Source organism: Rhinoderma darwinii, chromosome 6 (assembly GCF_050947455.1).
Source record: "Rhinoderma darwinii isolate aRhiDar2 chromosome 6, aRhiDar2.hap1, whole genome shotgun sequence".
NCBI lineage: Eukaryota > Metazoa > Chordata > Amphibia > Anura > Rhinodermatidae > Rhinoderma > Rhinoderma darwinii.
The window spans coordinates 63,073,298-63,084,473 of record NC_134692.1 but is presented as its reverse complement, the minus strand read 5'-3'; the positions used below and the strand labels follow the sequence as shown (position 1 = coordinate 63,084,473).

Here is an 11,176-nt window from a genome sequence, read left to right as displayed (position 1 = left end):
GCGAGGCGTCCATTACGGATGTAATTTGGAGCTGTTCTTCATTGGATTCAATGAAAAACGGCTCCAATTACTTCCCAAGAAGTGTCCTGCACTTCTTTGACGAGGCTGTTATATTACGCGCCATCTTTTGACAGCGACGCATAAAATTACAGGTCGTCGGCACAGTGCATCGGCAAACCCATTGAAATTAATGGGCAGATGTTTGCCGACGTATTGGAGCCGTGTTTTCAGGCGTAATTCGAGGTGTAAAACGCCTCCATTACGCCTGAAAAGAGGTCGTGTGAACCCAGCCTTAGAGGCATGGGTATTGTATTTGAAGGTTGAGGTTATACTCTACATCTATAATAGAGGCGAGTACATTACTATTTAGCCTATGTTCCTGTATGTTTATGTGTTACGTTACTGTCCCAATAGAAGTATAGGTGTCTTACATGGTATGCGTGACTAGACATAGTAAAGAAACCTTCAGGCTGGAACTATTTTTAGCTTCCTTGTTGCACGGGGGACAGAGAAGAGCGGAGGACTGAGGCTGGGAGACTGTAAACAGGGAAGCAATGCAGAATGAGCAAGACATCAATGGGAAAGTCTACATAAGGATGAGGATAAGGACACAATCCGCAGCCTCCCTGTCCTGTATATAGGATCTCGCTCACAGATATGAACACACAGGTATGTGGCTGCCATCCATGTCACCTGTATACATAGCTCAGATCACAGACATCATACCGGTGAGGGCAGCTGGACAGAATGGGTTTCACTTGCCATTGAAATGAATATATTTAACCCTTAGAATGTTAGTATAAAAAATATAGCATAACGAATGCTGAGCCGCCTTCAAGTTATAGCACTTGGGTGTGAATAACATCTATACATATCTGTATCTATCTATCTAATATATATATATATATATATATATATATATATATATATATATATAGATATGTGTGTGTGTGTGTGCGTGTATATATATATATATGTCACTGTATTTCTGATGAAATGTTTCCTTTGTCTTGTCATTGCATCCTGCTCGGTGCTGTCAAGGCCATTTAGGGGTTAACTTTCTATAGATGATCTCATCGTTGGAAAAACTGCCAAATCACATTGAATGGCTTTTGATCTGGAAGGAGTTTTTTTTCCTCTTGTAAATGAATCTGTCCTTGGCATCTCCGGTGACAGACCGCATCCCTGGTTATATTGCCTGCTGCATATTGTTCCGTCTGGTCGTATGACGCATTTAACTCTTTCATCCTCAAGTGTTCATGTGGCAGAAATCTTGTTAAATGTGTAAGGAGAGAATGATCAGATATAATGAAATACATGATCCTGTTGGATTTTTTTATTTATTTTTTTTTAATATATTTAAAAGAGGCAGAGCGCGCTTTACTCGCAGCTTTTTTTTTTTCATTCTTACATAAACTGTACAGCGGAGGCGTAAAGTGATGCTCCTAGGCACCAATGCAAAATCTTTACTGGGACCCCCCAAGTATCAAATTAAATATTGCTGTCTTATGTGTCAGGGGGGGCTCAAGTATCACTGCCCAGGTGTAATGTCTGCAAATATAGTCATATCCCTCAGGACAGGCATGAACTTAAATAGGAATTTATTAAACATGGTAAGATATCATAAGGCCAGATTCACACGAGCGTGTGCGTTTTGCGCACGCAAAAAAGTGGCGTTTTGCGTGCACAAAAGGCACGTAACAGCTCCGTGTGTTAGCCCCGTATGATGCGTGGCTGCGTGCTTTTCGCGCAGCCGCCATCATTATGACACTGTTTGTAAACAGAAAAGCACGTGGTGCTTTTCTGTTTTCATTCATACTTTTGACTGCTGTTGCGCGAATCACGCGCGTCCCACGGAAGTGCTTCCGTGTGGTGCGCATGATTTTCACGCACCCATTGACTTCAAAGGGTGCGTGATGCGCGAACTACGCACAAAGAACGGACATGTCATGAGTTTTAAGCAGCGGACACACGCTGCGTGAAAATCACGGACTGTCTGAATGGACCCATTGACTCACATAGGTCCGTGCGAGGCGCGTGAAAATCACGCGCGTTGCATGGACGTATTTTACGTTCGTCTGAATAAGCCCTAAGGGAAAGTGGCATCTTGCTCATCTTCCAGCAGCCCGTAGTCCCCCTGCCGTCTCCCTATAAATGTTTAATCCATTCTAAAACAGGAAAAGAAAGGGAGCAGGGAGATGCCGCTGCAGTCTTTGTCTTCGGCCCCATGCACACGACCGTGCCCGTAATCACGGGATTCTGATTACGGGCACGGCCGGCCGCTGCCAGCCACCCGCATTTGCGGCCGTCCTCCCATATAAAGTATGGGAACACGGTCTGTAAAAAGCAAAATATAGGACATGTCCTATATTTTCCAGAGCCTTTCTACGTCACGGACACCTTCCTGTAAATATACGGGAAGGTTCTGTGGGCAATAGAACTGAATGGGTCGGTAATTATGGATGAACTCTATGGTCCTGTGCATGGGGCCTCCGCCTGTGTGTGAGTATACAGATATAGCGATCTTTATCCTGACTTTTAACACCTTACATACAGAGTGGCAAGACACTTTAACTTGACTTTTTCAGTAGCTTTTCAATGGCTTTTGTTGTTTGATGTAACGCTGCATCGTTATCAGTCAAGATAAACTGAACTACATCTGTACATGGTTTGAGAGCGGAGAAGGACCAATGGGGAGACATCTGATTGGTTAATTGCACTCAACTCTTACATCACACCAAGAAGAGCCCGCCCACTGACTAGCAGTGCTTGCTTTGCTGTTGACGTAACTCCTATAGAACATAGGGGAGAGAGCTATGCGTGGCCCACTCTCCACTTCACCAGGTAAAGCGGGGGTCGAGTGACCTCTGTTCTTTATTATAAGAATATGCCATAAATGTCTAAGCTGGTAATAACCTTTTAAAGGGGTTGTCCGGGCATTTTATATTGATGGCCTATCCTTTGGCCATATGTCATCAATACCAGATCGGTGGTAGTCTGACTTCCAGCACCCCCACCAATCGGGTAACTAATGGGGCCACAGCACCATGAACTTCTGTAGTAACTGTGCCTGGGATTGCAGTCCCGATCTTATCCAAGTGATTGAGACTGAGCTGTAATACCAGGCGCAGCCGCTATGAAAGTTTATGGTGCCCTGCCCGGTAAACACTGTCGAGGCCGCGGCGACGAACGGTGCTGCCTTCAGGCAGCCGATTGGTGGGGGTGCTGGGAGTTGGACCACCACCGATCTGATATTGATGACCTATCCTAAGGATAGGCCATCAATATAAAATGCCTGGACAGCCCCCTTAAAGCTAAAAAAACAGCAGAGGGAAAGAAAAAGACCCAAAATCTGCAGGTATATACATTTGTAACTACACTGCTACATGGATCTTACTTGGGCTACAGCTCCTTTGGTAGGAACTTTTATTTTAATTTATTTATTTTTTTGCAGTATAGGTAATTTGTTTTTAATAGAACAGAGAAAATCTTCTGGACCTGGTCAGTTATTTCTAAATGTGTATACAGCTGTACTGACGCAGCAAGGAAAGTATTAGCATTTATCATGCTTGACTCATTTTATAATAATCCAGTATATCTGAGAGAAGAGTGGTTTCAGAAAATTGTTGTTCTTTGCCTGTCCACCATTTAAATCTTGGGGTTATTATGGTCCCCCATTAAGTTAGTTGCATGTGTATCCTCTTCTGTGCGGCAGTTCTAGATTGGAGTGGGCGTGCAGGCAATGGTGAGTGGTGTCACCAGCTGTGGCCACCCGCTCTATTACTTTAGATTATGCTTCCTGTCTTAGTCTACCACTTCCCCAATATCGCTACTAGGTGGGAAGCTGTAGTCAAAAAAGTTACGAAGGTGTCAGTATTGCCAGTATTTCACTGGTGACTAAAGGCAATCGTATTGAAAGGGTTGTTGAGCTGAATATGGCTATCAATAGCTTTTTTTACATCAAATCTAAAGTGTCTGTCCCAACAGACATTCGCTTCAAAGGGGTTCTTGCATCATTTTACAATGATGGCCTATGCTTATGATCGGTGGGAGTCCCATACCCCCACCCCATGGATTAGCAGGACAAAGGGACAGCGGCACTTTGGAGCGCTGCTGACCCATTGTTGGGCTGATTGGTGGGGGTCCCAAGGGTTGGACACCCACCAAGTTTACATTAATGGGACAGCATGGTGGCTCAGTGGTTAGCCCTTGTCACGTTGGGTACGTGGACCCCCGGGCCGTACCACCTTGACGGTATGGCAGCTGGCCAACAGGACGCAGTTCACAGTCTATAGTCCATATAGTGTACCTGTGGCAGCTCGGACAGTAGCGAGACAGGCTCGGCTGGGACTAGGCAACAGCAGGCAGACGTCAGGCGTGGTGTAGCAGGACAGGCGTGGTATACAGCACAGCATGACTTCAGCTCAGCACGGCACTTCACCAGGATATCACGGGATACAGGTACAGGAACGGGGACCACTGGGAACTGGGAAACACTAGGAGACCATTTGCTTAGACAAACTTTGGGTACGACAACAACGCTCAGGCATTGCAGGAAGAGGCTGGGCCCTTCTTATAGTCCAGGGTGCTCATGGGCTAATTTAGTACTAATTTCAGGTGCGCGCGCTGGCCCTACAGGACCCGGCCGGGAGAAGCAGAAGTGAGCGCTTGCGTCTCCTGAGGAGATGGGGACCAGCGCTCACAGTTCCATGGCTGCGGGCGTCAGGAGGCGAGTGAACCTGACGGCCCACGGCCATGGGCATGACAGCCCTGTTGCCTTGCAGCACTAAGGTCCTCAGTTTTACTCTGACCAAGGACAACATCTGCATGGAGTTTGTACTTTCTCCTGGTGCTTGCATGGATTTTCCCTGAGTTTTCCGGTTTCCTAATACACGTGTGTGTGTGTGTGTGTGTGTGTGTGTGTGTGTGTGTGTGTGTGTGTGTTTGTTTGTTTCCCCTGCAGAACCTGCACTGTTAGAACCAGCACCATGCTTAGGCCACACCTCCCTTAGTTTGTACAAGGCATGCTGGGATATGTTGTATACATGCACAGTGCCTAGTTATAACCTTGTACTTCTTTTGCCTGCTGGAGAAGAGGAGATTTAAGAGGACAATATGGTAGATAACAATTGGATTACATGGCAAGTTATATGGTGCCTTTGGAAAAAAATGTACTTGCTTAGTTGAATAAACTTCAGGAAGGGGCTGTTTTGAGTAACTGAGGTGGCTTATAGTTCACTTTTGTAAGTTAACCCATGGTGGGCATCTTGCATTTGCCCTAAATATAAGTGTATTTATCTCAAGAATGGCTCTGCCACGATTAAATATTACACTACACGTAAGCCATAAATTTTTCAATTTAAAATATTTTTTTTTTTTAAATGGTCCTGTATCTAATTATTTCTACTATATACCTGTAATGGCGCCCCCTGGTGTTCTTCTGATTCTTTAAGAATGTCTGAGTAATGAGTTCAGTTCTGGTGAGAGGCCGCATCTAAAGCACCAATTCGTATTGACTGGCCTGCACAATAGCAGGAATGAATCCACTGCCCTTGTTCAAGGATCCGGGCGATGGGACTGAGCTACTGGGCATGTGTGTCCACCACCACTGAACGCATTAGATGGATGTTCCCAGAATAAAATCCAAAGACGACTCTGGTGCTTTAGCGAAATCAAATGCTTCCAGAACTCGTGTCTTTTGCTTATTTCTGGCAAAAAAAAAATGAAAAAAAAAATCAACATGTTTGATCTATTTTTTTATCAAAACTTTAGACAAAAGTTCGTTAGCCGTAGATGTTAAACTGTTTATTATTCTGTCTTTTTCTTATTTATAGATTGGATCTGTTGGGATGCATCTATGGGTAGCTTTACCTGAATAATAATATAAAAAATAAATGAAAAACTATTCAATACTGTAGCAAATGGTATAGAGTGGTTATACTTAGGTTCGGTTCCCACAGTGCACATTTTGCATGTGTTTTTTTTTTTTTTTTGTTAAAACCAGGATTGGAACCTAAACAGAAGAAATATATAAAGAAAGGCATTGTAGGTCTCCTCTACTGGATCCAATTCCGGTTTTGGCTAAAAGCGGGGAAAAAAAAACACGCATGCAAAATCTGCACTATGGGAACCAAACCTTAGGCTTGCTTGCATGGATATCATTGGTAGTGTTTATTACTCATAGTATATGAATAATATGGTTTGGGTCCTGTGAAAAAAAAGTGTGTTCAAATTGTGAGTTGTAGGGGTGTTGCTGGAAAAGACACCTGATGCATTGGTGGAGACTGAGTTAGTGCAGCACACAAAACCCTCTCAGTAGGTATGCCTAGTGCTGATGTCTGCCCCCGGCACACGGGAAACACCATTTAGATGTCATAAATCTACAGGGCAACATGCTGATTCATGGATTCTGCAATTGTGAAGAAAGCCTCTGAGACATAGATTTGTAGGGTGCGGTGGCGTAGCTATAGGGGTCGCAATTGCGATCGTGCCCCTAAGCCTGAGGGGGCCTACAGGACCCCCGTTGCCACACTGCGCTGACCACGCTGGTCCCGCTTCCAACTGTATCTGCATCCTCAGGACGCAAATACAGTTGAATTCAATGCTCCAGCATTCATTGTGCCGTGAGCGGCTCAGCGCAGGCTGGCGCGATGTAGTGATGTTGTCACGCCTGTCTGCGCCGAGTTACTCATAGCACAGTGCGGAGGAGGAGAAGGATCTCCTCCCCCCGTCGTGGGAATGGGGATAGGTAAATAATGATGTTATTATTTTTCTATAAGGCACATATGGGGGCATTATACTGGATAGTTGGAGGGGGGTAATATGGTGGCTGCTGAGGTAGCATTATAGTGTATGGGGCAGCTATGGGGGCATTATACTGTATGGAGCAGCTATGGGGGGGCATTATACTGTGGGGGTAGCTATGGGAAGCATTATGCTATGGGGCATTATACTGTATAGGGCAACTATGGGGAGCATTATACTGTATGGTGGCAGCTATGGGGAGCATTATACTATGGGGGCCGCTATGGAGAGCATTACACTGTGTGTGGCAGCTATGGGGGGCATTATACTGTGTGGGGGCAGCTATGGGGAGCATTACACTGTGTGGGGGCAGCTATGAGGGGCATTATACTGTGTGGGGGCAGCTATGGGGAGCATTATACTGTGTGGTGGCATACTGAGGGGCAGCTATGTGTGGTAATATACTATGGGGGTAGCTATGGAGGGCATTATACTGTGGGGGCCGCTATGGGGAGCATTCTACTGTGTGGTGGCATTATACTGTGGGGGCAGCTATGGGGGGCATTACACTGAGGGTGCAGCTATGGGTGGTAATATACTATGGAGGTAGCTATGGAGGGCATTATACTGTGGGGGCCGCTATGGGGAACATTATGCTGTGGTGGTCAGCTATGGGGGCATTATACAGTGTGGGGGCATCTGTGGGGGCATCAATGGGGGCTGTCGGGCATAGGGGTGTGCAGGGGTCTAGTGGTATTGGGGAGTGGTAGGGGGGCCCAAGCTGAATTCTTGCACCAGGGCATGACATTTATGTAAACGGGAAGCTTAATCAAGTGTTTTTTTTACGTATTTTGTGAGTGCTTTTTGCGATTTTTTTTTTTTTTTTTTTTTTTTTTTTTTTTTTATTTTATTTTTGGCACATAATTAGGACTCCCAAAACACTTGTGTAAAAAAAGCGCATTGTATGTACTAATGGCTCGCTTTCCCATTTATATAAATGGCAAGATTCATCAAACTTTTTTGGCGCCAAAAACTCACCAAATACACGCTATGTGAACCTGCCAACTGAAAAGTCATTTACCACAGGGTCTTCCTTCTTGACTTTTATCATTCGTAGACTTTTGGTGTGTCCTGTAGCTGCTGCCAGCTACTATTTGTAGTATCACTCCCAAAATGGGACCTGGACGCTGCTTAGCAATTTGAAGACACCTCTTCCAGGATTGTAGCCAAAAATAGGGAGGGGGGGTTGCTTTGCCTGATTCACCTTCCTGTAATTCTGGGAAGTGTGCCCTCTGGTGGCCAACATAGGAAAACATGTCAAATTATTTTATTTTTCATACTTCCCACCTTCTGGTAGAATACAAAAAATACACAAAAAAAATATAATAAAAATGAGTAACTTACTAAAAAAATATGTAATTACTGAGCTCAACGCCCAAATAGGGGATAAATAAAGCTTCCTAAAGAAATCCATTCCCAAATGCATCTGTTCCTGATTCTTCAGATGGAAAAAATGTGTAGAAGCTTACTAAACCACTGCTGAAAAAGATAGAGAGGGAATATAAAAATTATTAATAACTATACAATTATTTGATTTGGATGAGAATATAGTTTTTATATCTACACAGATAAATGTTCTATGACCGTTAAGTAATGTACATCATGACACCCAGGGCTGATTCTAACTTTTCTGCTGCCTGAGGTGAAAATTTAAATGGCGCCCCCCAAATCTTGATTGACCACAGTATATTTTTCAGTTGTTACTTAAATGTAGTAATTACAGGGATTGTTTCCCCACAACAACCCCTTTATCATTCGGGCTATTAAAGGGTTATTCCCATTTCAGACATTTATGGAATATCCACAGGATATATGCCAAAAATGTCTGATAGATGCAGGTGCCACCTCTGGGATCCGCACCTATTTCTAAAACGGGGCCCCCTGACCCCGTCTTACATTTTGCCGCTGTCACTGGCTCCGAACACTGTCTGATGAGGTGGTTGAGTTTTCCAGAAACAGGCAAACGCATTTTGCTGTGCTGTTTCCGCAACTCCCATAGAAATGAATTGGAGATTCATGAACAGCATATCACAGCAAACTACGTTGTTTCTATAGCACCAGAGCTGAAACAGCATAAATCGCTGTGCTACACTATTTCCGTAACTTCATTCACTTCTATAAGAGTACAGAAAACCGTAGAGCAAAACGTGTTTAGCTGTTTCCAGAAAACCCGAGCACCTTGTCAGACTGTGGCCAAAGCCCAGCGGCAGAAGGTAGGATGGGGTCTGGGGGCCACATTCTAGAGATAGGTGCGGGTCTTAGAGGTGGGACTTGCATCAATCAGACATTTAAGGCATCGTACGGATATGCCTTAAATGTCCGAGATGGAAATAACCTTTTAAGGCAGAGGGTGGTCCTGAATCAAAGCTAGGACCCCATACTATGCTGCTTTCACTATCAATTCATTTGAACAGGGTAGTGTTGCAGTACTTTGCACAGCACCTTGGCAGGAACATTGCTGTGCAGAGAAAAAGCTGAGAGGAACATAGCCCCCTTTGCTCTAATAATTGGTCTCTGTGGAATTCTATAATTTACTGTGATTGGATAACCCCTTGGGCTTGTGTACGTACGTACGTACGTACGTGCATACGTACATACACACATGCAGGACCGGCGTCAGTACCTGGCATGGTCAGGCAGACACTGCTGTTTTACGTGCTGTGTTACTCCTACACGGCTCTCCTGGATGTTCTCTGACATTGGGGAAGGGATATTATGTTGTTTTCCCGTTGTGTCTTGTACTATTGTTTTCCCCTTATTTCTGGTAGTTGCTGAATGCTTTCATATTCACCTTCCTATACCTCCCAGTAATGTCAGCAATAGCTATATAATAACCGCTAAAGTATAAAATGTCCTACTGGTCATAATGGACAGGCCACTAAGTGTAAATCTGGTCATGGCAGGAAAATTCTGTATAAAGTTCTATCTTAAATAGTGTAAAGCTAGCTTCTCGCATCGTAGGAAATTGGTGCTGGCGGAGCGCCTGTGGTCCTTCACAACGTACTCATATTAGTCTTGTTGATACCTGTTTGACATCTATTATGTTCAGTATAACTTTGCCCATCCCCTCTTATTCTTCATGCATCAACAAGCAGCAATGAAGGGTGTCTAAAACCCTGCTGAGATGCGGAGAGAAGCCATACAAACTCAACTTCCTGGCAGATGCTGTCAGGGGTAATTGAGCGGAAAAACAAGTCTCTTTGACGGGAAACATACGGTTTCTATTCTCCAGAAAGGTATCCATGTTCCTCTTTAACTTTTTGTTTTCTATTTCCTCTCATAACCGCTGTAAACATGTAATTACAAGAAGATAGTCATCTAAAATGTATTTTACCTATAGTATTATTTAGTTGAGTCCCATTTGTACACTTACTGGTAGAGTATTTTATAGAAAGGCGATGGCCACCACAAGATCTCTAGTGTTAAAGGAATGTCACTACAAAAACAACTCCATCCTTATACAAAAAAATTAGAGGATACTATAATTCCATGCTCACCCTACGAAAAGATAATTTCTCCCTAAATACTAACTAATACCAGTCTCGAAAAATATGTCTGCCCGTATATGCTACAATATCAAATGCATTCTGGATTTAGACCGCACATCTTGATGGTACACTATACACTACAGTATATCAGTCCAGAAAATCCCTCGATTCACTATTTACAAATCAAAAACACTTTAATCTCTAATTTTCTAAGTCTAAAGACTGAAGTAGAACTGTGTGCACCAAAAGTGTAAATGCGTGGTAGAAATAAGTGTGAAATCTTCATTGGTCAGAAAATTGACCTGAGTCCGAATCCCTTTTTTCCCATTGAAATCAATTAGCAGATGTTTGGAGGCGTTCTGCTTCCGTTTTTTTGTTCGTTTACGGCCCAAAAACGGCCGAAAATAGGCCGTGTTAACATACCCTTAGGCAGATTGCTTACTACCATTAACAGCTAGAAGCCTGTATTCTGCTGACAGGCTTGCAGAATAACTGTGAGATATTATATTTCCCTGCAACTGGCCTGCTGTATTATCGAAACATAGCTGCTTATGAAAGGATTTTCAGTTATGCGGTTCCCGAATAAACCGTACAAGTATATGTGCACTGATGGACTACATGGAATAAGGTCACTAAATGAAAAACTCTCCTCTATGGAAAAACGTGATTTCTACAAATCATATCTATAGGTCAACGGCTTCATTATTAGACGAGCACTTTTATTCGTATTCAGGAAGCCATTGTGGAAATGCGGGTAATATGTGTCCAGTCTTCAGTCAATTTTGCATATTCTCCTGGGATTTGTTCACAAATGGTCTAGGAATTTTTTCTTTGGTTTGAAGTACAGGCGTTCACTGGTGGCATCTCTGTTCATGAACAAAGCC

The 11,176-nt window shown here is 43.7% G+C and overlaps 1 protein-coding gene across 1 annotated transcript in view; it reads left to right on the top strand.

Annotated features, from left to right (window-relative positions):
• Positions 1 to 506: 506 nt before the first annotated feature.
• PLEKHM3 (pleckstrin homology domain containing M3) overlaps positions 507 to 11,176 on the top strand; it is a 243,650-nt gene continuing 232,980 nt past the window's right edge. The window contains exon 1 of the mRNA XM_075829885.1: positions 507 to 669. The gene's annotated coding sequence lies outside the window, so the exon portion shown is untranslated. The remainder of the gene's footprint in view (positions 670 to 11,176) is intronic.